The 26231-nt window shown below is 44.4% G+C and overlaps 1 pseudogene; it reads right to left on the bottom strand.

Annotated features, from left to right (window-relative positions):
* The window catches only part of LOC131741050 (ubiquitin-like-conjugating enzyme ATG3), a 146715-nt pseudogene extending 128560 nt beyond the window's left edge, over positions 1 to 18155 (bottom strand).
* Positions 18156 to 26231: the final 8076 nt, after the last annotated feature.

The raw sequence follows: 26231 nt of genomic DNA, 5'->3' as shown, positions 1-26231 counted from the left end.
CTTTCATTTAATTAAAATTGATTTTAAAATTGCCTGATCAATAGTGAGTTAAAAATTCATCCTGGCTCAGTGAGGGGTGGGGGAGAGGTGTCTGAGCGGTTCTGAGTGGAGAGGTTTGGCTCAAGAATCGGGCTGGGCTTTGCTGGCCCTGCTTAACTGGCCAAAGTCTGATGGCTTCTCCTGTGGTCCAGATGGCCAAGCCCTCTTTGAAAGAGGGAGGGCACACAGAAAAATCAACTCATTTCTTTCTTTTGAGCAGGAAAGCCTTAAAAATGCAACTGGCCATCCTAGTTAAGCTTGAGCCATTTCGTTTACTAGGAACCAATGAAAACATCTACTTAACTCACTTTTGGACACATTCCTTTGACAGCTGCCTCCTACAGGTACTGAGGAGGCAGTACCTGTGTCCAGGTACTCTGTGTCCAGTCACTCCAGTCAGGGAACCTGGCACCGTGTTCAGCCCTCCCAAACCCCTCCACCCCCATGTGCCATCATCTTTTGAATCCTGTCACTTCAATCTCTGCCTTTTCTGTCCTTTCCATCTCCATGGCTCCTGCCCTGGGTCAAGCCCCCTTCACCTCTCACCTGGAACATTTTAATAGGAGTCGCGCTGTTCTCCCTGGCTCTGGTTGCCCACCTGTCTAATCCATTCTCTGTGCTCTGACTTGAGAGACGTCCTTAAAACAAGGTCATCTAGAGTCACTGCTCAAACGTCTTACTCCCCTTTTAATACAGAATTAAGTCAAATGCCCCAGTGGACGTCCTAAGCCATCTATAATCAGACCCATTTCCAGCAAGTAATATCCACTATGGTCTCTCAGCAGAATTCCACTCTCTCCTCTCCTTGCAGACTTCCATGCTTAGGACTCTGAGAATCCACTGCACTCTCCCAGCCTCCAGGGCTATGCTAACACTAGTTCCCCTGTTTCCAACCTGCATTTATTCACTTGACAAACACTCATTTGGACAACGTTATGTGCCCGGCCCTGTGTGAGTTGGGGGCAGGTGGTGTGTCTGATAGAGGAGGTCCTTGCTCTCCTGGAGCTGACGTTCCAATGGGGAGGTAAGCTATTTATAAAGTCAACAGATAAAGAAATGAAGAAATACAGAATCTGGTACATGGTATGAATTAAATTAGTGTAGGCTGGGGGCGAGGGCTCCAACTATGAAGTCAGGGATGACCTTTCAGAGTGAGGGCCTTTTAAACTGAGTTGTGAAGGATGAGGAAGGGGCGGATGTAAGATGTGTGAACAGAATGGACAGAGGGGACAGTGATTCTAAAAAGCCAAAGTGGGAACGACATCAGTACACTCTAAGAAAACCAAGGCATTTAGAATATAGGGAGGTTTTTTTTTTTTTTTTTTTTTTTTTTTTTTTTTTTTTTTTTTTTTTTTTAATGTCAGGTGATGAAGGTGAAAGTCAACTGCCAGGTCATGTGTGGCTATGTGCCATGGAAGGGGTTTGAAGCATATGCCAAATGTGTTAGATTCCTGGGGCTGCCATAACAAAGCATTATAGCCTGGGTGGCTTAAAACAAGAGAAATTTGTTGCCTCACAGTTCTGGAGGCTGGCAGCCTGAAATCAAGGTGTTGGCAGGGCCATACTCCCTCCAGAGCTCTAGGGGAGGATTCTTCCTTGCCTCTTCTAGCTTCTAGTAGCCCGGGCGTTTTTTGTTTCATTGCAGCATAACTCGAATCTCCTCCCTGTCTTCACATAGCTGTCTTTCCTCTGTGTCTGTGTTTGTTTCCAAATACCTCTTTTCTTATAAAGACACCAGTCATATTGGACTAAGGCCCACCCTAATGACCTGATTTCCACTTGATTAAATCTGCAAAGAACCTATCTTCAAATAAAGTGATGTCACCTTCACAGGTACTAGGAGTGAGGACGTCCACATATCTTTTTTTCAACCCATAACACAAAGTGATATGGGAAGCTTTGCAAAGATTTAAGGAGTGGGCAACATTGTCTATTTTACATCAAGGATAATTCCTTTGGTTTCTGGTGGAAAAGGAAGCAGAGGGGGCAGGTGAAAGCCTGGGATCAGTCTTCCAAGTGTGAGATGATGGTGGCAGCTGACTGGGAGATAAGTGGGTATATCCCGATGGGTTTGGCACAGAACAGATGGGCCAGAATGTAAATGTAGTTTACATTCTGCACCCCCTGTGATGCCTTGCAAATCATTTCTTTTCTTCGTGCTCCCATAGCCCTCGGCGCATACCTTTATTTGGCCCGTATTTAGTTTTACCCTGTTTTAGAATTATATGAGGGAGGATTGTCAGGAGTGGAAGCCCATGACACACAGAAGGGCTTTTGGCTAAATGAGAAAGAGGGAAGAGCTCGCACACACAGCTGTCTTGAAGAGGGATGGAAGAAAAGAGTTGAGAGACTTTCTGGGCCAGTTTGAAGGACTCATATATCTGAGGATCATGGAGAGGGGCTGTAGGCAAGAGCCAGAGGATGTGGAGCTCCATAGAAACCAAGGCGTGAGTGACTGAGGGCTCAGGGGGCACAGTGCTGCCCAAGGGAAGAAGAAAGAAGGCTTATATCCCCTTTTGCTTGTACTACAGTCTGCCTGTGAGATATCTAGGACTGCACAGATGCGTTGGTACCACAAGTATTTGCAACTTTGGGGTCATCAGGAGAAGACGAATGTCTCATAGATTCCAGCACTTTTAGAGTAGACAGTAGCCACAGTGGTTGTGGTCAGACATTGCCCTCAAGCATAATCATGGAATCCTGATGAGTAATCAGCAAAGAAGGACCAGAAAGATCTGCCTGTGTGATCATGCAAGAACCTTGTGGATGACAGAGAAGATCTGGGAGAGGCTAATGGACACTGATAATTTTCCATGTCCAGGACATGAACCCCATCCAATGTTGGGGATTCCCCACTGTATGAGACTTGGGGAAAGGCCCAGCCTTCCTCTGCCTAGAGAACCACAAAGGACAGATGTCACCACCCTTGATTCCTTTAAGGCTAGGGCCTGGGTCCATGGTCTCTGCTCAGCCAGACATACTGTTTCAAGACTTTGCACTGTGAGCTGGGGAAGCAAAGGCACAGTGACAGTGGAGAAACTATTTTGGGGTGGGAGGTGATGGCAACAGCAGCAGGAGAAAAATCCAATTCTAAGAGCAGTGGTGGCAGCATTGCTGTACTCAGTGTTTGCTGGAGGTGGTAGTGGGGTTACACTGAATATGGCTGTAGGATAGACTGAAAAATGCCCCCCCCAAAGCCACATGAAATCCCTAGAACCTGTGGATGTTGCCTTATAAGGTAAAATAGGATATTAATGTAAGGATCTTGACAGGAGGTGTTTATCTTATATTGTTCACCTGAACTCTAAATGCCATCAGATGTATCCTTGTAAGAGAGGGGCAGGGGGTGTTTTGAGAGAGATACACAGAGAAGGCAAAGTGGACAGGAAGCAGACACAAGAAGTGCTTGGAGCTGCCAGAAGTTGAAAGAGGCAAGGATTCTCTACCCAAATCTTTAGAAAGTGTGTGAGCTTGCAACACATGTTAATTTTTGACTTTTGTCATCTAGAACTATCAGAGAAAAATTTCCTATTGTTTCAAGCCACCAGATATATGATACTTTGTTAAGACAGTCACAGGAAATAAATATAGGCTGTATAGCCAACCTTCCTCCTATTTGATTTCTGTGCTTGGTGGTTAATTGCCTGATATACTCTTGGTTCTGTCTTCCCTGGTTTGAACAGAGGCAATGAAAGCTTTGGCTGTCCCTGTGCCTTTGGCTAAAAGTCACGGGAGAATGGAGAGCTCATTGTCAGCCCCTCCAGCTGGCAGCCTATTGCATGTCTTCCGGACTGAGTTTGGTGTCACACACTGAGCGGTGAGTGGGGCTTGAGCATGTGAGAGGGAAAGACTGTGTGCACTGGGACAAGCAAGAGGAGAGCATCGTGATGGTTAGAACTGGGCTGTGCAACCAGAGTATGTCGGTGCAAGGTCTTGCTCCAGTACTCACCAGCTGTGTGACATTGGGTATGTCACTTAAGCTTTCCGAGCTTCTCCATCTGTGGGAGATAAGTTAAAGGGCTTGTCTCAGTTTACGGAGACAGTAAGTGTGGCAGTCCGACTTGGGTCTGCCTGACTTATTATTCATTTGTAGGAAGATATTTATTGAGCAAGTATTATGAGCAAGTCACTGTGCCAGATATGGGGGGCGGGTGGTAAACTATGTCAAGTTGTGGCATATAATAGAGTCACTTAAAATGCTTTATTATTATGTTTATAATGTTATGGGAAAATGTATAGTTAATGAGTAAAAAAAATACAGGTCATGAAGTTGTTTTCACAGTATAATCTCATATATATTTGGGAGGATGGAAAGGGAAGATCTTAGGTCATTTCTTTTTTAAAAAATTTAATTTTTATTGGAGGATAGTTGCTTTACAATTTTGTGTTAGTTTCTGCTGTACAGCAAAGTGAATCAGCTATCCGTATACATATATCTCCACGTTTTTGGATTTCCTCCCCATTTAGGTGACCACAGAGCACTGAGTAGAGTTCTCTATGCTATACAGTAGCTTATCATTAGTTGTCTATAAGCACTTAGGTCATTTCTGAGTGGTTGTGGGAGTTATGGGTAATTTAAAAAAAATTGTTCTCTGTTTTCACACATTTTCTAAATTCTCTAGCAAACCAAAGCAAAAATAATAAATGAAACATCATGAAGTATTCATATATTTGTTGGGTACTTGCTCTCATGTCATGACAATTTACATGGCACTAAAGGATACAGCAGGGAATAAAGAGGCATGTTTTGGACTTACCTGGAAGGAGCTGGCTCCTTCTTGAAACACCAAAATAAGTACATGCTGCTATAGAAAATAAGGTAGTGCTAATGGATGATAAAGCAGGCAATTCATTAAATTTGAATGATAGCAACTTGCCTTAAATGAGCACTTAACGACATTCCAGATACTGTTGTAAGTACTTTACATATGTCATCACCTTGTATGGTGGGGACTAATGTTACCTCACTTTGCAGATGTGATCATTGAGGCTGAGAGAATTGAGTATCTTAGCAAAGGTCACACAACTAACTAAGTGGTGGAGTGGTGTTACAACCAATGTTTGTTTGATATCAAAGCTTGTGTTCTTCATGATATTGCAATGCCTATGAGCAACTTTCTAGAGATGACAAAAGTTGAAGTTGGCTTTAACAGATGGTAGAATTTATAGAGACACATAGGAACTACTGCAGGAGATGAAACAAGGGAGTCCATGGGTAGGTTTCTTCTGGACATTTATTGTCTTCTACTCTGAACAATGTGCAGAGAGAGATGTGTGGCGTCATCCCTACCCACTGGGTACATTCATTCAGTGAATGTTTACTGAGTTCCTGCCTCATGACACACACTGTGTGGGAGGAGAGTCATGCTCCTTGCTCTCATGGAACTTACAGACTAGTGGGCAATATTGACACTAAATATTAAACAGAAAATCTGTGAAGGAAAGGAATGTTCTAGTTGCGGGAAGTGAAGTGACCATAAGAATGTCAATAGTGTACACATGTATCAAATGATGAACAGCAGAAAGAGTCTGGGAACTGGCTCTGCGGCCCATGTTAAAGGCTGACTTTCAACTTGACTGAGCATATTTGAGTTCCATTCACAGGCAACCCTCAGAACAGTCCAAAATATTCCTAGGAACTGGAGCTTAAAACTTATTCTACCAGGCTGTTTGCTTAGCTTCATCTGAGTCTCTACTTCCTAGTCTTTAAAATGGGGATAATAGTATCTATGTTATGGGTTTTTTGTATGAATGAAAGGGGATACAGCACATGAAGAGTTTAGCATAATAATCCTGATGGGATTTATAACAATAAATATATATTTAGTCTTCCATCATGTTCCTGGCACAGGGCTCCTAAATCCTTGGAATTTCCTCTGATAGAGCTAAAAAGGTATCTTTAGGTAACCTAAGGCTGGGGGCTGGTTGCCAGGGGAACCAACCAAGTGATGAGAGGGTCGAAACTTTCAGTACCTACCTCCAACCCCCTCCTGGGAGGGTAGTGGAACTGGAGGTTGAATCAATCACCAATGGCCAGCGATTTAATTATTTATGACTATGTAAAGAAGCCTTCATAAAACACCCAAAGGGCAGAGTTTGGAGAGCTTCCAGGTTGGTGCACATGTGGAGTGTGAATGGTGCACCTGGAGAGGGCATGGAAGCTCCGTGTCCCTTTCCACATAATTTGCCCTATTTATCTCTTCCATCTGGCTGTTCCTGAGTTATATCCTTTTATAACAAACTGATCATCTAGTAAGTAAAAAGTTTCTTTGAGTTCTGTGAGTTGCTCTAGGAAGTTAATTAAACCCAATCAGAGTCGGGGGGGGGGCCCTTAGGAACTTCTGATTTATAGCCAGTTTCCCAGAAGTACAGGCAAAAAACTGGGCTTATGACTGGCGCCTGAAGGGGATGACCAGTCTTGTAGGACTGAACCCTTAACCTGTGGAATTTGATGCTGTCCCTGGGTAGATAGCTTCAGAATTGAGTTGACTTGTAGGACACCTGGTTGGTATCCCAAGAATTGCCTGTCGCTGTGTGGACCACCCCCTCATTGGAATTGGTACCAGAACCTATTTAACCTGGTATATAGAAAATGCTCAACAATGTTGGCTATTATTATTGCTGTAGAAAGATGAGCTAGAGGCATGGGAAGCATTGCAACTTAGAAGTCTATCTTTGCTTTCCTTTTTTGCTGATATGAATATGAACTCCTTCCTGTTGGTCTTTGGTCCCTCCTGGGATGAGAAGTGGTGGATCCATTCCCTCACACACAATGCTACAAGGAGTTGGTATCAATTGAGAAGAATTTGTGCCAGTCATTATGTTTTATTATTTTTATGATGATGATGATGTTATTGGTTGTATTTATAAACATTCATATATTCTCTGCCCTTCTCATCTTCCAAAATTGGTTTTGCAAACAAAAGCACACAGATAACCACCAATTCATAAAAACTGCTCTAACCAGAGTGTCATTCCTTATCCTTACCTGACCTGGGTAGGGAGACCATGGGGGCTACAGACCTCGTGGTAGTGTTTGGCTTTCAGGGGGCACCAGGATCCTGATTCAGCTTGGATCACCATAAAGCCTGACACAGCAAGCATTCACCAAACATTGCCTATATGGTTTGATCATAACTGCATAAAACAAATAAACCCAAATAGCCTGCATAGAAAAAAGACTGGAAGGAAATGCAGCAAAGTTATTCTCTGTAGTTCATTGTGATGAAGAATTGCTTTACAACAACCCTTATAATTTTTGTTTTTTTCAAAACTTTCTAATAGAATGAGCCTGTATTATACTTATTTATAATATGGGACAGTCTCTTTATGCATAAAACAACCATTATTAATTGAAAGAAAGTATAATTTTCTTCCACTGCCCAGAGGCAAATGCAAAAGCTCCCTGGAAGAGGTAGGCTAGGTAGAGGGAAGTACTGCTGATTTTTTGTTCTCAGAGATTGACTTGTTGGTTTCACTCTTTGCGAATGTTATGCCAACCTCTCTGACTTACTTCCTGATGCCCTGATCACCTCTCACCAGCAGAGGGACTTCAGGGACGAATGACAGAGTGCCAACGCAGCTTAGTAAAATCCTCACTGTGAAATGATTTGAACTACAAATCCCAGGTGGGTATTTGGGATTGTGGGATTTCTTCCCATGCCCTCTTTTCTGCTCTCCCTAAAGAAGGTGGGTTGCTCACTGGCGTTCATCTCTTGCTCTTGTGCATTCTTTTGGGCTCTCTACTGAGAAGCAGGAAGCATCTTTAACAGCGGGGGCAGCAGGAGCAGTGCTGGCTTGGGACGTTGCCAGGGGTCGGAGCAAAGCAGCTGAGCTGACTGGCCTCTGATACCGCATCTCCTATCAGCCCATTTACTTATCCTACAGACCGACTCCAGGACTCTCATAAAACCCAGGGGCAGACTCACTCAGTGCATCCAAATCTCAGCCTGATTCTCTCCTCCCCCATCTCCACCACGTAATTTCTCATGGTAGAAAAGCAGGTTGTGTTTATTTAGATAAAGATATATTACTATAATAGAATTACTAATTATGTCCAACAACTTTTTCCTTAAACAAAACATTCCATGGTTGGGCTGGAAAGCATTAGTGAGAGGAGGAGGAGGAGGAGGGAGAGAAGGGAGAGGAGGGGGAGGAGGGAGAGGAGGGAAAGGAGGGAGATGAGGGGGAGGAGGGAGAAACGGGGGAGGAGGGGGAGGGGGAGGAGGGAGAGGAGGGGAGTAGGAGGAGGAGGGGGAGGAAGGGGAGGAGGGGGAGGAGGAGGAGGAGGGCGAGGCGAGGGAAGTCGTGTTTTTCTTTCCCCCTGATTGATGATGGCGTGATAATCTCGGCCAGTTCACAAGTTGCTATTTCCCGTGGATAACTGGATCCTGCTTTGCCAGCTCTAATTTGAAGCAAATTTTGCTCTAACCAGTCTCCTCCTCCGCATTAATGTTTATTAAAAGTCAGTCACAGCACAGACAGAGGCCTCCAACACCCCGGCCCCCGCCTCCAGGGCCAATTCCAGGTTACTGTGAGAGAGAAGGCGGCTCCTACCTCTGCTTTGCTTTTCCAAAGCCTGCATGAACTAGGAGGATGGGAAGGGAATCTGTGGTTCCCTAATGAAGTCTGCAGACAATACTGATTTGGGAGCTGTTGGGAATGCAGATGGCACATAAGGACACAGTGATACCAAGAGTCTTATAGTCTGAAATTCTTTGGGGGAATGTGAGGATAAGAGACTGATTACATGGGAAGCAGGAAGCATTGCAAACCATCGTTGGCTTTTCCCCTTATCTCCTGCCTAAGTCTTCCCTTATCTCTTTTCCCTGGGATGGTGATCCATGCCATCGTCCCCTACCCATTTAGCTAACTGTCTGAGGTTGGGTTTCCCCAGCAGCAAACCCTGAGATAAGAATGTTGAGTGCAAGTAGTTGATTTGGGAAAGGGTCCCAGGAAGCACTGTGGAAGTTAGGGGGGAGGTGAAAAGGGAAAAGTAGAAATTCAATACCTAATCTGACAAGTACTGAAGTCTTATTTTATTTTATTTTTTTTAAAGAAATTGTATCTATATATTTATTTAATTTTTTGGCCATGCCATGTGGCTTGTGGGATCTTAGTTCCCTGACCAGGGATTGAATCCGTGCCGTCGGCAGTGAAAGCACTTAGTCCTAACCACTGGACAGCCAGGGAATTCCCTGAAGTCTTATTTTAATTTGCGTTTCTTTGCTACTAAGACTGGATCTTTTTCTGCCTCATCTGTTAACCATTGCATGTATCAGTAGTTTATTCCTTTTTATTGCTGACCAATATTCTATAGCACCGATGTATTACATGTTTATGCACCGTTAAAGGGCACTTGGACTGATTCCAGATTTTGACTATTACGAATAAAGCTACTATGGACATTCATGTACAGGTTTTTTTGTGTGTGAATACATGTTTTCAGAGAAGAGGAAGTGAGAAGTGGCACAAGAGAGGATGTGTCAATAAATTGCTTGACTGTAGATCAAACTATACCTGAAGCCATCTCTACCCCCTTAAACTTCTTGGTTACTAAGGGGGTTGACATCACTTGTTCTACATTATTAAATACAGTGACCTTTGAACAACATGAGTTTGAGCTGCGTGGGTCCACTTACATGTAGATTCTTTTTCAATAAATACGTACTACAGTACTACACAATCTGCAGTTGATTGAATCTGCAGATGCGGAACCGCAGATATGGAGGGCCGACTATAAATTTATATGCGGATTTTTGACTGTGCAGAGGGTCGGCTTAGTGAAATAAGTCAGGCACAAAAGGACAAGTACTGTGTGATTCTACTTATATGAGGTACGTCGAGTAGTTAAATTCATAGAGACAGAAAGTACAATGGTGGTTGCCAGGGGATGGAGGGAGGAAGAAATGGGGAGTTATATTTTAATGGGCACAGAGTGTCAACTTGGGAAGACAAAAAAGTTCTGTGGATTAATAGTGATGAGGTTGCACAACAATATGCATGTACTTAATGTCACCAAACTATGTGTTTACGATGGCTAAAATTTAAATTTTATGTTATTTTACTACCTGGGGAGTGAACCAGTAAACAAATGGATTAACAAAAAGCAAGCTGACATTTCCTGTAAGATCCAGTCTTTATAAGATAAATCAGGATACATCTAAAATCAAATAGCTGCCATCATGACATCTTTCAAAATCCATCAGAAGAATGAACAGGTTCAGGCCGCTCTAAAATATGTTTGAAAAAAAAATTCCAGCCTTCAGGGAAGTCTAAAGCTTCTTTCACTAGAAGCTGAAGGAATGAAACTGAGAGTGAGTAAACTTATTATACAGAAGAGAAGAATATCAGAAAATTCTGTGGAGAGTCAGGCCAAGTCTCTGGGTGCACCTGGAATATGAGAGTATGAGAGATTGTGCAGCAGCCCCTAGAGGAGACCGCATGAATGGTGGGAGCTTAGGATTCATCAAAACACAGAGACCACATAGAATCTGAGTCAAAAACTGAGTTTTGAAATCAGTGATTGATGTGGCTGAGTTAAATATTAAAAACTCTTGAAAAATAAGGAAATGAAATGTACGCTAAACTCACTGACGAAGATTAAATAAATGATGCACTTAAAATTATATGAAAAGTCTCTAAACTGATAACGCTTTATGCAGTCAGAAAAAACAACAAGTGCCACAAAAAACGCAGTTAGAAAGGCAGAGATAACAGCTTCTGTGGGAACTTCAAGTTCTCTTAGAACTGCATCAAGGGGAAAAAACAAGAATTCTCACCAAATATTTGATTTAGAGAGAATTTACCCGTAGAGTAGAAAAGCATCCTTCTAATGCAGGTGACAAGCTCAGCAATGCACGCGATGAACTGGACACCTATAAAATACAAGCCAAAATTCTTTCAGAAAAATTTGAAAGAATCTCTGGCTATTATAGAAGGCAGCTTATTTCCCATGAGAGAAAACTCATGATAATGAAAGCTCTGTTCGCTGAAAGACACCTTCATAACTTAAGAGTATGCATCCCAGAGACAAAAAATATATATAGAGAGAGGGATATTTAAATATTTTGAAAATTATTTTTATATCCTTGATGTTGCAAATGGGGCATTTGGCAGAGGTCCACTAGGACTGCCAGGGAACCCTCTGGATGACCAGATCCCAGAGGAAGGAGGAGCATCAGGCTATGATGAGGTGGGGATTCAACCTCCTGCCTGATGTGGGATAAATGCTACCTTCTCAGATCAGGGCCCCAGGAGAGAGAGCTCTCTATCGGGTCAGCTCTATCCTGAGAGAGAAGCTCCTCCTTGAGAGAACAGGGGAGGCGTCCTGGGACTTTCGATTTATCCCTCCCACTAGAACAGAGTGTTGGTGGCCCAGGCTCTGGGCTTCCACCTTGTCCCCTTGTCAGACATTAAATGTTCCAAAGGGACCCCAGGGAGCAGCTCCTGAGAATAGAACTCTTTGTCCTCCTCCGCACTTCTAGATCAGAAAGAAACTGCCTAGCGGTCTTTGCCACTGAGGGACTCCCCTGGTCCACACATCCTCCACTGGCCACAAGAAAGGCCTCTGCATCAAACGCTGTCCACACAGCCTGAAAGCAGAAGTGGATCATCTCTGAGTTAATCCACTCTCCAGTGGGCCGAACTGAAGATCCAGAACCACAGCAAGATGCTTTTCTGTTTCAACTAAAATAATTTTGGGTTTTGACTTTTAGTCTTATTGCTATTAAATAATTAATTTAATACTAGTCCCCCTTATCCGCAGGAGATACATTCAAGATCCCCAGTGGGTGCCTGAAACTTCAGAGGTACAGAACCCTACATATACCATTTTTTTTTCTATACATACATACCTACGATGAAGTTGAATTTATAAATTAGGCACAGGAAGAGATTAACAACAATAAGTACTAATAAAATAGAAAAATATTAACAACATACTATAATAAAAGTTATGTGACTGTGGTCTTTCTCTCCCTCTCTCAAAATACCTTACTGTACAGGTTTAATGCCTTTTCCATCTTATCTAAGCACTTATCACGTATTGTGGCTGTACCTTTTGCAGTTTGAGGTGCCACAGAAAAATAGCACAAGTTTCCTTCTCCTGCTTCACAATTTCATGGATAGAAGATTCATTCTTACTATAGATCTTGGTAACCTCAGCATACGATTTTTTTTGTTCTTTCCTTGTTAAGAGAACTTTCAACCTTTTCGATTAAAGGAAGCACTTTATGGCTTCTTTTTGGCATATCCTAATTGCCAGCATCACCCCTCTTAGGCTTTGGGACCATTATTAAGTAAAATAAGAGTTACCTGACGACAAACACTGTGATACCATGACAGTTAATCTGACAGTCTAATTGGGTACTAAAGGACTATTGGATGGGATATTCTGGACAAAGGGATGAAGCATGTCCATGTCATGGGTGGGACTGAGTGAGACAGTGTGAGATTTCATGACTCTCCCTAGAACAGCACACAACTTAAAACTTACGAATTGGTTATTTCTGGAATTTTCCATTTAATATTTTTGGACTTTGGCAAGCAAAATTTCAGTTAAGGAGGGACTACTCTATCCAGTGGCTCAAATGGAAATCTGGTAGAGTTATACTTCTACAATCATGCCCTCTAACTGTGGGTTACTTAACTATGACTCAGAAATTATTGCTTTCATTTTATGCTATTTATAGGTAGTTTTATTACAGTAGCTTTGTTGTTGATAAGTTCACTCAAATAATTCAGAAACACAGCACAATTGTTGTCTTTCTTCTACTATATTTTTTTTCTCTTTTGGTTTTATTGCTATTATGTATGTGATTATACAATATTTCAAATGGAGACCCGATGGGATTATGACTTTTGAGATAGTGTTTTATAAATGTACATTATATTCGTGTGAATTTTGAAACTGAAAGGGACTAAGGGGGGAGGGCAAGCTACTAAGACTTGCCCCTCCCCGTGGTGTCACCTCCATCCTCAGCCATTTCCCAGCCGTGTCCAAGTGACAGCTGGAGTTGGTGACAACGAGCAGGTTAGAACTTTTCCTTCTTTCACAGCAAAGGCACATGGCCCAGGAGGCACAGGCCCCCACCAAGGTCCAGCCAGTTGCAGGTTGACCTTGGGAGCCCTACCTCTCTTGGGCTCAGTTTCCCCTGGCAGAGCTGCTGTGAGACATAAACAAGGTCCCGGGCATCCAGCTGTCCTTCAGTCCAGAAGCAGGAAGCAGAACCAGATCTGGGGGAATCCAGGAGCCGGCAGGGTCTCCTCTCCTTCCCCTCGTGTGATCATCCTTTTCCTCCTCCCCCTCGCCATACTGTCCCTCCTCATCCCCACTTCTCTCTGGCTGCACCTACTTCCTTCTTTCCTCATGTTTAACCCAAACCCTGAACAAAAGGCAATCCCATTCCCTGGGTGTTGCTGGGTGTCTCTCCTGCCTCCTCCTGGGCCAGGTCTACTGTGATCTTCTCAGGCCACCTCTGTAGGCCTGGAAGTGAGACAGGCTGGGACCTGGGCCCCTTTGCTGCAGTGCTGGCACCTGGACACACCTCTCCTCGGGCAACAGAATACAAAGAAACTATAAGGGAACAAAAATAACTGCGTGCATGTGCAATTGGGGGCAAATTATGGACAACAAGATACAAAAACACCCAAAATTCCCCAGCTGCCACTTCTGAAGAGCCAGGAGTAAACGTAGGGCATCAGGAGCAAAAGCAGGGCACTGTGCATGCCCCCTGCACACAACACCACCAAAGTGCTGGGTAAACCCCTAGCCACCCCTCTGCGCTGATCCCTGGACCTGCCCCTCCCCTCACCCCAACTTGCCTGCCCTCAGGGAGCCAGCAAGGGAACCTGTTACTTGTTCTCTCTCCCCGCTGCTGCAGCAGGGGTCCCAGTAAAGCCTTGCCTGAATTTCTGGTCTGGCCTCTGGTCAGTTTCTATGGATAAAGGAGATGAAGAACCCTGGTCAGTAACAGAATCTGGATCCCAAACCCTAACAGTGCCTGGTGCCAACTTTCTACCCCAATCCAACTGCTTCTAGGTACCTTTGTCCAGACTGCCACCATCCCTCCTGAAAGCCTACCATAGCTTCCTGTCCCGTATCCCTGCCTGCCTCACTTTTCTAACAGTCAAGCCAGAGTAAACGTTCCGAACACATAAAGAAAATTGTGAGACCCCACTACACAAAGCCCTCCATGCCTCCAATCTCACTGAGACCCAAAGACACACTCCTGATAAGGTCCTCGGGGACGTGACTACCCGGTCTCCGCTTGTCTCTGCCTGCGCGAAGAGACACCCTCTCCACACCCTCCTTCCTTCTGTTCCAATCACAGGTCAAGCTCACGCCTGCCTTGGAGGCTTTGTGCTGCCTATTTCCTCTGCCTGGAATGCTTCCCACCAGCTGTGTGTGTGTGGCTGCCTCTTTCTTAGTGTTTCACTATCAGCTCAGGTCCTGTCTCTCTAAGTGGCCTTTCTGGACCACCCAGCTACCCGACTACCCTCCCTGCCTTCCTCCCTGTTCCCTGGTCCTACTTATGGCTCCAATTATTGTAGTTTGTATCATTTAACCCTCCTTATAGTAAACTTCTAGAACAGGGATTATTTATTTTAGAAGAAAGACAGAATCCCTACTGTGTTTCTGGATCATCTTAGTGGATGTATTAACAACAGAAACACTGTATTGTCTGCCCTGGCCTCTGACATGGAGGGGACAGAGGGTTTACCTGATTTACCACTGACCTTTCCCTCCCGCCCAGCACATAACAGCTACTCATGAAGAATTGGGATAATGGAGGAATAAAACCAGGTAAATCCAGGGGGAAGACCTTCTGAGATCTCATCCTGTGAATTGGGCTGCCTTGTGCCTCCCACTGAGGGTTCCACACACCTGTGGGTAACTCCTGGGAGCCCCATCTAGCATCCTGGTCCCAACTGGCTGGCCCTCTGGCTTTGTCCTAGAGACTGCTTCATCCTGTGCGTATGTGGGTTTCAGGCTGTCTGGCCACTCCATGCCCGTGTGTCCTAAGTCTCCACTTTAATATGAATTATTCAGATGGCTGGGGAAGCCCAAGGTTGTGCAAAAAGCAGAAAGAGATGTTGAGGATGGAGACATGGGAGGGTGGCCACTGGCTTCCTCTGCCACAGTGTTGAGCTGCAGAGGGACAGGTGCTTTTGTGTTAAAAGGAGAGCCACTGGATCTCAGGGATCCACGTTATATCATCTACTTGAAGAGGCCTTAGAGAGGAGTCGGGACATGTCAGCAATGACAATCCGCTCTTACATGGGTGTCGTAACTAACACTCGTGGGACACTCAACTCACAAAGCACAGAGTGCTGTACAAACTCCACGCCATCTTCTACCTTACCCTGTTTAACCCCTTAATGGCTGCTCTCTAAGACGGGCATTGAACTCAGAGATGAGGAAACTGAGGTTCTAATGAGCTCTGAATCACACACTGTAGGGGGCATGGCTGAGAGCTCTGGCTCCGAACCAGAGTGTCTGAGAACTAATCTCACCTCTGACACTTCCCAGCTGGGTAACTTTGGACTTAATGCTTCAGTGCCTGCACATTCTCATCTGTGAAACAGATGAAGGGTGCTGTGTGCTGGGCACAGAGTAAGCCCTCCATGTAATCTGCTGTTTTTATTATCACACCCAAAGTAAACGGCATGCCTGACACTGAATCTGAGACCTCTGCCTCCAAATCCATTTACTTTCCACTCTTTGAAAACTGTTTTGTCTGTGTTTAATCTGTGTTTAGTTTACCAATTGCTTCTAAATTTGCCCTTGACTTTTTGTTTTAGGATCTTCTTCTGGAGGGACCCAAACCAAGGTACTGTCCATCTTCTCTGAGCTTACAATGAAAGAGCAAGGTATCCTAAAGGACTAGGTATGAAGGTGGTGAGACAATTTCAAAACTTCTGATAAGCTCCGGTTAATGGCAGTAACAACATTTAAGTCCCTGTTTCCAGTGAGGCAGACTCTTCCCAGGGAAATTTGATTCAACTCCACAAACACTTCTCCTACTCATTAAGGCACCTACCAATAAAACATCTGGTCAATTAAATTCAAAACATTAGTCAAACCAGTTGTTGGCATTATATGGTCAAACATCTGGACAAATGGCATTTTAATTGAACGTTTTGATGTCATGTGGTCTTCATTTCAAAGCCAGTCCCCAAATAGAAGTTACGTACCTTGACTTTCTAGGCTGGATTGTGTGGGCTGGGTTTGCTCTATCAATTCACTTTCAGAATATTTATCAAATTCTAATGTTATAGATATAGTGATGGTATATCTTGGATTTTCCACAATAGACCTGATTTTTTAAAAAAATTATTTTATTGAAGTATAGTTGATTTATAATGTGTTAATTTCTGCTGTACAGCAAAGTGATTCAGTTATACATATATATATATTCTTTTCCATTCTGGTTTACCTCAGGATATTGGATATAGTTCCCTGTGCTATATAGAGTAGGACCTTGTTGTTTATCCATTCTATATATAATAGTTTGCTTCTGCTAACCCCAAATTCCCAATCCATCTCTTCCTCACCGCCCCCTGCCACCTTGGCAACCACAAGTCTGTTCTCTACGTCTGTGAGTCTGTTTCTGTTCCGTAGATAAGTTCATTTGTGTCATATTTTAGATTCCACATATAAGTGATATCATATAGTATTTGTCTTTCTTTTTCTGACTTACTTCATTTAGTTTGATATCTCTAGGTCCATCCATGTTGCTGCAGATGGCACTATTTCATTCTCTTTTATGGCTGAGTAATATTCCATTGTACGTATGTACCACATCTTCTTTATCCATTCGTCTGTTGATGGATATTTAGGTTGCTTCCATGTCTTGGCTATTGTATTGTGTGTGTGTGTGTGTGTGTGTGTGTGGGTGTGTGTGTGGGTGTGTGTGTGTGGTATGCGGGCCACACTGTTGTGGCCTCTCCCGTTGCGGAGCACAGGCTCCGGACGCGCAGGCTCAGCAGCCATGGATCACGGGCCCAGCCGCTCCGCGGCATGTGGGATCTTCCCGGACCGGGGCACGAACCCACGTCCCCTGCATCGGCAGGCGGACTCTCAACCACTGCGCCATCAGGGAAGCCCTTGGCTATTGTAAATAGTGCTGCACAACAGCCTTGATTTTTAAAAAAATCCATTCTTTTGCTGGCCAATTGACATGCCCCAATTTTTTGTCAGACAACATGGTCCATATTTACACGGAATCCCAAAGAGAATGAGGAAGCCTACCTTGAAATTTTGGATCTGGTTCCTTTTACTCTTAAATATCCAATGACATGTTTAATAGCACTTTTCATCAGGTTTCCCATTAACAAAATGGAGGAGTCACTTTGTCATTTTCTGCTGCCAGGGGAAGGCATTCTGGGTAAATTTACCATGTTTTAGAGATGTGTGAACACAGACGTTCACAAACACACTGTGTATGCGTGTCCACGTGTACACTATTTCAGCGAATCCTTGCCAATCCCTGATGTAGATGCACGATATTAGTGCCTTGGACTGGGGCTCTAGCAGTGGACATAGAGGGGCAGGTTCTGCAGGAGTGGTTCCATTGCTACTAAGTGCAGTGCTGGAAGACACCTCTTGGTCGACCTCTCAAATTCCAAGACAGCAATCCAGCTTCTTTCCATGTCTCTCTGTTTTTCACCCCGGGAGCCCACACAAGCACTGTTTAAATCCCTCTTGACTTGTCTTGCTTCGCTGATCCATCCAAACCCATTATCTTGGCACAAGAAGCCTCTGGCACAGGGTGATGCAACGCTTCAAAAAAAAAAAAAAAAAAAATCTCCAAACACAAAAACAAAAAAACAAGAAAGAAATCCCTCTCTGGACATCTGTTCTGATGCGGAGCCAAGAGCGGGGTCCGCGTGGTGCCAGCACGGCCGCGTGGTTGCAGAGCGTAGTCAGAGAGTGTGCGGTGCCAGCGCTAATGATCCGGGCTTCCTGCTGAGGAATGCGCTGCCAGACTCCTAATTAGGATCCGCTCCGAGCGGCCTGGGCTGGGGCGGTCAGTCCTTCCTTTTCTGTTACCTTTCTCTCCCTCCGTGGTCTTTCTCCTGCGCAGCAATGTCCCATTGTGAGCATTTTTCATCGTGGCCCATTTAAAACAAAGGGGGAGAGAACAGCAGGCTCCTCGGGAGGTGCTGGACAAAGGGAAGAGCCTCCAAAGCAGATGGCGCCGCTAATGGAAGAAGTCCCGGCCACGCCCCCTTGGAAGGATGCAGGCCTAGTTTAACATCTTACTGGTCAGGAGCCCGCGGAAGACCCTGCCCTGAGTGGGTCCCAGAGATCCAGCCACTGTTATGGGAGGCCTGGCCGGGGGTCTTTCTCAGTTCCTTGTCCCAGAGGGTCATCAACAGGAGGTGACCAACAGGTCTGACCCTTGAGTTTCAGCTGGAGGTGGACCACACCCACTGAAGAAATGGGAGGGGGCTCTGGCTGTGGCCCATCTGCGAGCAGGCTGTTCCTCTGACGGCCGAAACCCCTCATGGAGGAAGTTTGGAAAGTCGTGGATTTTCCATGAGTGCTTTGGCTCTGATGTGTGCCCTTGAGGGCTGGGGGCACACGGGCTTTCCGAAAAAGAGTATGGCTCGGTGAACAGAGCCCGGGAGCTGACTTAAGGCGGGCATCGTGTATGCCTTGCTTCCTGTGGCGATACTCGTGGTCAGCACAGAGCCCGGAACGCTGTAGGTGCTCAGAAAATGAGTTCACCCACGAAATGGGCATCATCGTGGTGGCCACCTTTGAGCAATGTGGCTGTCGAGCGCTCAGCACTGAGCCTGCACATGTCACTCCAAGTACTGCCGCTGAAGTTAAGCATTAGAGCAGGGGGCTGCAGATGTTTTTCGTAAAGGCCCAGAGAGTAAGTAGTTTAGTCTTTGCAGGCCCTGCGGTCTCTATCGCAAATTACCGAACTCTACTGTTCTAGCGTGAAAGCAGCCATTGATAATGTGTGAAGACATGGAGGTGGCTGTGTTCTAATGAAACTTTATTTATAATAATAAGCTGTGGATTCGATTTGACCTGTAGACCATGGTTTGTTGACTCCTGTCCTAGAAAATGATAAAGCTAAGGAACCAACTCTCCACAGAGAAAGTACAGATATAAGTATACCTAGATTCAAGGGAAGTTCATATGTACTCATATCTCTGGTGGTGTTTAAGGTCCCAGCTCACTCTAGTGGAAACTGGAAGTTGGGAGACTTTGAAAGGAACTTAGACCCATGCGTATCCATTCAACAAAACCTTATCTCCTATCTGCTAGGTGCCAGGCATTGTGCCACATGGTGGAAATAAGTATATGGATAAGATCTTATCTCAGACTTGGAAGAGCTCTTGGCCTAGCTGGGGAGACAGGCATGAGCAGGAAATTAATTGCAACACCATGCAACCAATGAGGGGGTAGATGGCGCTAGTGTCCCCAGGGGAGGGAGTGGTCACCTGGGCTTGTGTTGACTGTTTGACCGGAGGTGATGTTTGAGCTCCATGAGGAAGGGCCATCACACTTGTGCACACACACTGTGTTTAGAATTTATTTTTTCTTTACAGGAAGGACACACTCTGGGGAAATGCTGGGAGAACAGTTTTCCTTGGTTCTCCCACTGGGACTTTTAGAAAGTAAGTGACACAATGCCAGAGAAATGCCTTTTCTCTCAATCAACATGGTTTGTCTGGCTCTAAGCAGGTCTTGGAATAAAGAGGCAGGGAGGGTGAAACACTGAGTAGAAGAAGACTCTCTCTTGCTTCATGACTTTTATGTTGATTTGTAAGTCGATTCTTCGGTGAGAAGAATGAAATTCAGATGTTGAACAGAACAGGCGACAGGATTTATGCTGCAACATTAAAGATAGGTGGGTGCTTCCTTCATGATGAGGAATAAGGATCTCGTGATTGCAGGTTTCTGTTTAGAAAAGTTACCCTTTGACAACTAAGGATAAGCTAACTATTGTCCGTGGTTTTGTCATCTGCTTCCTTTGGCTGTACCCTCAGGCCATCTTTAACCTCATCATCAATGACATCTATTTGAAACCCAAACATGGCCATGTTCCTCCTTGGTTTAAAACCATTAGCAGAAGCCTTTTGTCTGCAGGATAAGGTCCCCCCCCCCCCCGGCTCCCCCTGCCCCCCCGCTCCAAGACTCTTTGCGGTCTGCCCCCCCTGCAGCTCTAGTCATACTAAACTAACAGGCACCATGTAACGAACGGCCACCATGAGTCACATTCTCTCAGTCATTTGCTAATGTGAGCTATTTGAGCTCCAATGTAATCCTAGGAGGCTCAATCAGTTCAGTTTTATAGAGGAGGCGACTTAGGCTCTGGGAGATGGAGTAACTTGCCAAGGTCCAGTAAGTAGTCATGTCATTTAACCAAAGATCTGCCTGAGTTTAACTTCTATACCTCTTCTACAACATCTTCTGCCTAGAACATTCTTCATCCCATATTTCTTCTGAAAAACGAAGCCCCCTTAGGGTTTAGTTTGGACAGTACCTGGATTCTCTCATACCAGTCTTGCTGAGTTCCAGTACCATTTTCTTTTCTTTTCTTTCCTTTATTTTTTTCTGTAATTTTCACAGCTTTAGTACCGATATGTCATTCCCATTTCTTTGCCTCTCTATTTCCTGTGATAGTCTGTGAGGACCCTAAAGGTTTCTTCAATATATGATCTCTCTTTATATTCCTGGGCCCAGTATAGAGATGGTACATTGAATATGGGTCCAATGAATGAATGATATGAACAGAATATCTGGGGATGTGCCTATTTGGATCAGATCTTTCAAATGCAGAAATACCAACCTCTAAGTCCATCTGCTAATGGAGACTGGGTGCTGACTGTAGCAGGAAGGAATATTCTTCTCTTGTTATGTAGTCTTGGGGTGGGGCTGCAGCGGTGGACTGGTTGTGGCTGGTCGAGCTGTCCAACCACTCAGAAATCTCTGAAGTCCAACCTAAACGTTTAAATGAACTAAAGTGGTTGGCTTTATAAGTAACAGAAGTCAATTGTGTTTGCAGCATCTAATGCAGGAACGGCATTAGATGGCTGAGATGGGCCAGCGCCGAGAACTGCTGAGTGGGCAGGAGGCCTGATTTTCAGCCTCCCTCTGCATCCATTTGTGATAATCCAGGTCTGGCTTTCAACCAGTCACTGTCCTAATGAGACTTGCGTAAGACAGCCTTTGCCCCCAGCACAGACATATCCTGAATCAGGAGTTCACTTACACAGATTTCTAAAAACCCCCGCACATCTACACACGCTCACTCACATTCTTTCTAAATACATGTTTTATCTTCCTTGTTATCAACGCTCTCCTAACGGACTGGCAAACATTCAGACAGAAATTGAAATATTTAGATGGACGGGGTACGCCTATACTCCCCCACAGAATGAACTTCCAGTTGAAAGACAGAAGAAAGTCGATATTCTGCCTTGATTCCCTGACATCTGAGTTACGGATAAGAGCTTGCCTTTGGGCTGCAGGGTAGGGCGTGGGCTGAAAACAAAGATAGAAATAACACGCATGTTTGTTCCGCCTTTCATAGGAGAGTCCTTATCCTCTCCCATTGGGAGGCTAGGCCCTGCTCACTATTAGGATGATAATAATGAAGACATTAAAATAAAGATGAACGTGTATTGTTTCATGACACTGTTCAAAGCCTTTACGGCATTGTGTAACGTAGCCGTCATGGCAATCCTGACCGATTGGTGCTTTTATTATCTCCATTTCACAGATAAAGAAACTGAGGCTTAGAGGGGCTCACAATTTGCTCAAGATCACAGTTCATATGGAATTGGGTTCATATGTATCTGCCCCCCGAGTCTGTGCTCTTAAATGCTGTGTCTTACAGAACAGAGAAACTGGCTCAAATCTCTTGGAATGAAATTCTGGGGAACCTCCAGGGAGTGAACTCATTCCATAGCAACAGGATATCAGGTTTATCAAGCTTTGCCCTGTAAAACACTTAGGAAGTCTGAGTCAGGGAATTATTTGAGGGTACATCCTGGTGTTAGTGTCTTAGATTTGTCTCCGAGCTCATCTTTCTATACTCTTCTGTAATCTCTATGATGAGTATGTGTAAAAAGAATGATTTTGCTAGAAGATGCCAGGAGACACAGACCTCAAGCAAGGTGACTGTAGGGCTCCTCTGAAAGAAAGTGACAGTAAAAGGAGAAGGGGAGAAATCGCTCCTACTCCGTAAGCTCCGAGACTCAGGATAATGGAGTAGGATCTCATGGGCCCAAGACTAGATGGAAGGGCCCAGGGGGAGACCCTACCATGTCTGGCAGAAGTGACTCTACTGTTGGCAGAAGCGCTGTGGCTCAGTGGAGCCTAACAGCCACTGAGGACAATCCAGAAATGATGTGGCTGGGGGGTTAGCCCCGGAGAAGAGGAATAAATGTGCAGATATCAATAGCTGACGGTGTCCTTTAATTAGCACAAGGGAAACACTTTTTTATGGGTTCCCCCAAATCCTTTGGAGGGGGCTCTTCTATCCAGGATACATGGGTCTTTTAATATCAGGTCACACTGGTTTATGTAAAGTTCTCCCAGATAACTCACTTATCTCTGGTGGTAGAGTGGTGGGCCTGAATTCTTCCCCTCCTTGCTGCCAAGCCCTTGCAGTGTGAGGTTGCTGTGCTCCCACGGAAAGGCAGACTCAATTTTCTATCTCTTTAATGGGCACAAAGCCCGTACTTCAAAACACACTCAGAACCATTTTCTCCCTAACCTGGTCTCAAAACTTCTGCAGAGTTCCCAGCCCCTCCTTCTAGATGAACCAATGTAAATATACATGGCCATTATGGCCCTCTTCATAGCTAGGGTGACTCTAGGATTTAACTTACAAATGGGACCTTTTGAGGATAAAAGCATTGCTACTAATAACTCTGCCAGGAATGTCCAAGCAAACTGAGATGTATGGTCATTCTATCCCTAAGTATCCCTAATATGGAGAGAGCACTTTGCACTTGGAAAAACCTTTTTAGATAATTTTTTTTCACTTTATATAAAAATCCTACACTGTAGGTCATCTAAACACCCACACTTTACTGAAGGGCTCTTTGACCTTCAGAGAAGCCGAGTGACTTGTCTAAGGTTCCTGACACTAAGTAGGCATTCAATGAATGTTTGTTGAACTGGATCGGTAGTTCAATGGACGGATGGGTGAATGCATACAGGAGAACACATGAAAGAAAAGGGAGCAGAAAGCCTAATCACATCAAATTGTGTGGTTGTCTTCAGGCAAGTAAGAATAAACCAGAGTCACCTAGATGGATGATTCTCAAACTCGCCCCAGAACACCAATGGTCTCCACAACATGAGTGGATATTTTGGGACCATTGTTCAAGGTCTAGGTCTTACCCTCAGGTTCCTAATCTATAAAATTGGAATAAACCTTCACGGAATAAAGGTGGGAGGACTAAAGATAATACAAATAATGTGTTCAGCACAGTGAGTGACACACAGAAGAAGAAACATTATAGCAAATATGTATTGGTCCTATATTAGGTTCCAGCATCATGGAAATGCAGGGCCTGGATTAATCTCATTCAGTCTCCCCCATGTCCTCTAAGTCAGGTACCATTTATAATTCCCATTTCACAGATGATGAAATGGGGGCATAGAGAGGAGAACTCCTTGCTCTAGGTCATTCAACCACCAAACGGAAAAGTGACCTAGCGTCTCTCCTGTTCATTACAGTTCTGTTCTGTCTCCTGCCCAGTGAATGGCAACCGTCGTTAATTTTATAATCGTGCTTTATACAGTGGACACATCTCATTGTATCTGTAGCATTTTTAATTTGAGTGGACGGGTCTCAACTTTTTTCAGCCATATGATCCTTAACAAAATCACAGCTGAATCGGATTTGAACAGCCTAACCTGTAAACAAAGTCAAAGCAGAATTTCTCTGATTGAACCAGCTATGGGACCCTGGAGCCCTCCCTTCCTGTGGCCTCTGCATAAAACCCTTTGCCCTCTGTTGGGCACAGTTGGAAAATACTTGTCTAAGACACAGTTGAGTGGATTTGCTGCCTCACACATCTAGTCTTACTTGTCTCCAGGGACCCCAGCCTTCCTTAAAGGATCTGAATGAATGTTTAAGCTCAGATGAAGAAGCCCTGGAGGATAATGGAGGGTGGGACAGGCTGGAATGGAGCAATCATCTTTCTGAGTCTTTGGAGGTGAAGCCCAGGCAATATCTTAGGCTACGGTGGGGTTCCTGGGGAGTCTGCAAGACAGATTTCCAAGAAAACTAATTCTTACAAAGCCAGGACTTCTAAAGATAGCGCTGGCTCAATGGCAATGAGGAATGACCTCGTCTTCCCTCCTTCTCTCCCGCCCCACTCCAATTAAGTCTTTTTCCTTCCTCTCCCACCTGTACCTGGGGTTCTCTCCAGGCTGCAGGCAAATGTGTGCATTAATCACACATGGATTGGCCGGTGCACTGGGATGGTAGGAGGCGGCTGATTTATGAACCAGCCAGAAGTGTGGGGAGGCTGGGAGTGGGCAAGGCAGGCCCAGCTCGGGGAGCATATGGGAGCCTTTTCTCTAGGACCACATCCATATGCTCCACTGCAGGTCCATATGCTGTGTGTGCTGGTTCCCCCGCTTTGCCAGTGTCAAGGTTGCCTGTCTGCTGTAACGTGTAGGGAGGTGGATTAACCACGTGCCCTCCTGGCATTTGAACACACCTCCTCCAACAGTGTGAGACCTCTTGGGTGAGGTCTTGGAGCTCTTCTTGTAGACAAAAGGACAGCCACATGTATGCCCTTGTCAATATGAGCTATTGTCATTGCTTATTTAGGGACAGTCCACAAAAGACAGGTGAGACCAGATTATTTTTCCCTTTTTATTAGAAGAGGAAACTGAGACATAGTGCTGGAACCACAGGCACTATTGCTATTAATAATAACAGTAACAAAGATAACAATAACAATACCTATGTATATTGCAGTATGCATGTATGTCAGATACTGGGCTCTGTTCTCATCATGTTTCACTGTATTACTATTGTGTAATACGGTATGTATTGCTTAAAGACATGGAGACATAATTACCCAAGGTAATAGATTGTGTTAGCGTTAGGAGTTAAACTTAGATGTATGTTTGCTATGATTCCCTTTGAACTGTTTATTCATCATTCATTCACTCATTCAGTGAGTGTTTATTGAGCCCTTCCTGTATGTCAGACTGTATAGGAAATTCTGAGATTACAGCTGAGAATAAAATAGACATGATACTGTATCTTAGGGAAGACGCATTTTAGTAGGTCACAACAGACATGAAATCATGTGAGTGACACTTTTGAAAATTGTAAAGCAGTATAGAATGTAAAGAATCTTTCATTCAAATTAAAAAACAGAAGAAGAAAATGTATAGTTATAAATTGCAGCAACTTTAATTAAGTAAGTAAACAAAGGGTTTGGGCACAGAAGGTTACCTATGTCAGCCAGGGTGGTCAGAGAGGGCTGAAGCTTTTAGGATAAGAGGTGTTTCTTGTATGGGAAAGGAGCTTCCTGCTGTGTGTGCAAGGAGGGAATGAGCTGGCATGTTGGGCCAACTAGGGGATGGAGAGGGAGATTTTGGGGAGATCACGGAGGGCTTATGGTGCATGTTGAGGTGTGCAATGGAGAGTCATTTCAGGGTCTTAAGCAGCTTAGACCCTGCACTAATGAACCCGCACTAATTGTTAATATTGGTGAGTAATAGCTTAGCTGGCTCAGTGATAGTTAATATGCAACCCTCACACACGGCACCACTTAGCATCTCCTAGTGCCTTCCCCACCCCCAGATATTTCCCAGCAGCGGAAGCCAGCTCAGGGAAGAGTTATTTGAACAGGGATATGTGATTAACTGTTCTCCATATGCCTCCTGGAGCAGACACTCAGTGCCTCTACCATCGTATTGGAAACACAGTAGCGTTCATGGGATGTGGACACATCCTCAGATTTAAAAACCATGACTGATTCTTTCAGACTGTGTTTGCTTTTTAGTAAGCTCTAAAATGGTATCATTACTCCACCCCATTAAGTTTATACTGTTTTACCATTATATATTTTTTCCCTTGGCACATTTTTTTCTTTGAAGATATCAATAGCTTTGGAATATTTTATCACTTTCTTTTATCACTTTAGAGTTGACAAACTTTCCATTCTAGCAGATCTGACCTCAA

The sequence above is a fragment of the Kogia breviceps genome, chromosome 14 (assembly GCF_026419965.1).
Source record: "Kogia breviceps isolate mKogBre1 chromosome 14, mKogBre1 haplotype 1, whole genome shotgun sequence".
NCBI classification, from domain to species: domain Eukaryota; kingdom Metazoa; phylum Chordata; class Mammalia; order Artiodactyla; family Physeteridae; genus Kogia; species Kogia breviceps.
Note: the sequence above shows the minus strand (reverse complement) of the source record. Positions and strands in the feature narration are given on the sequence as shown.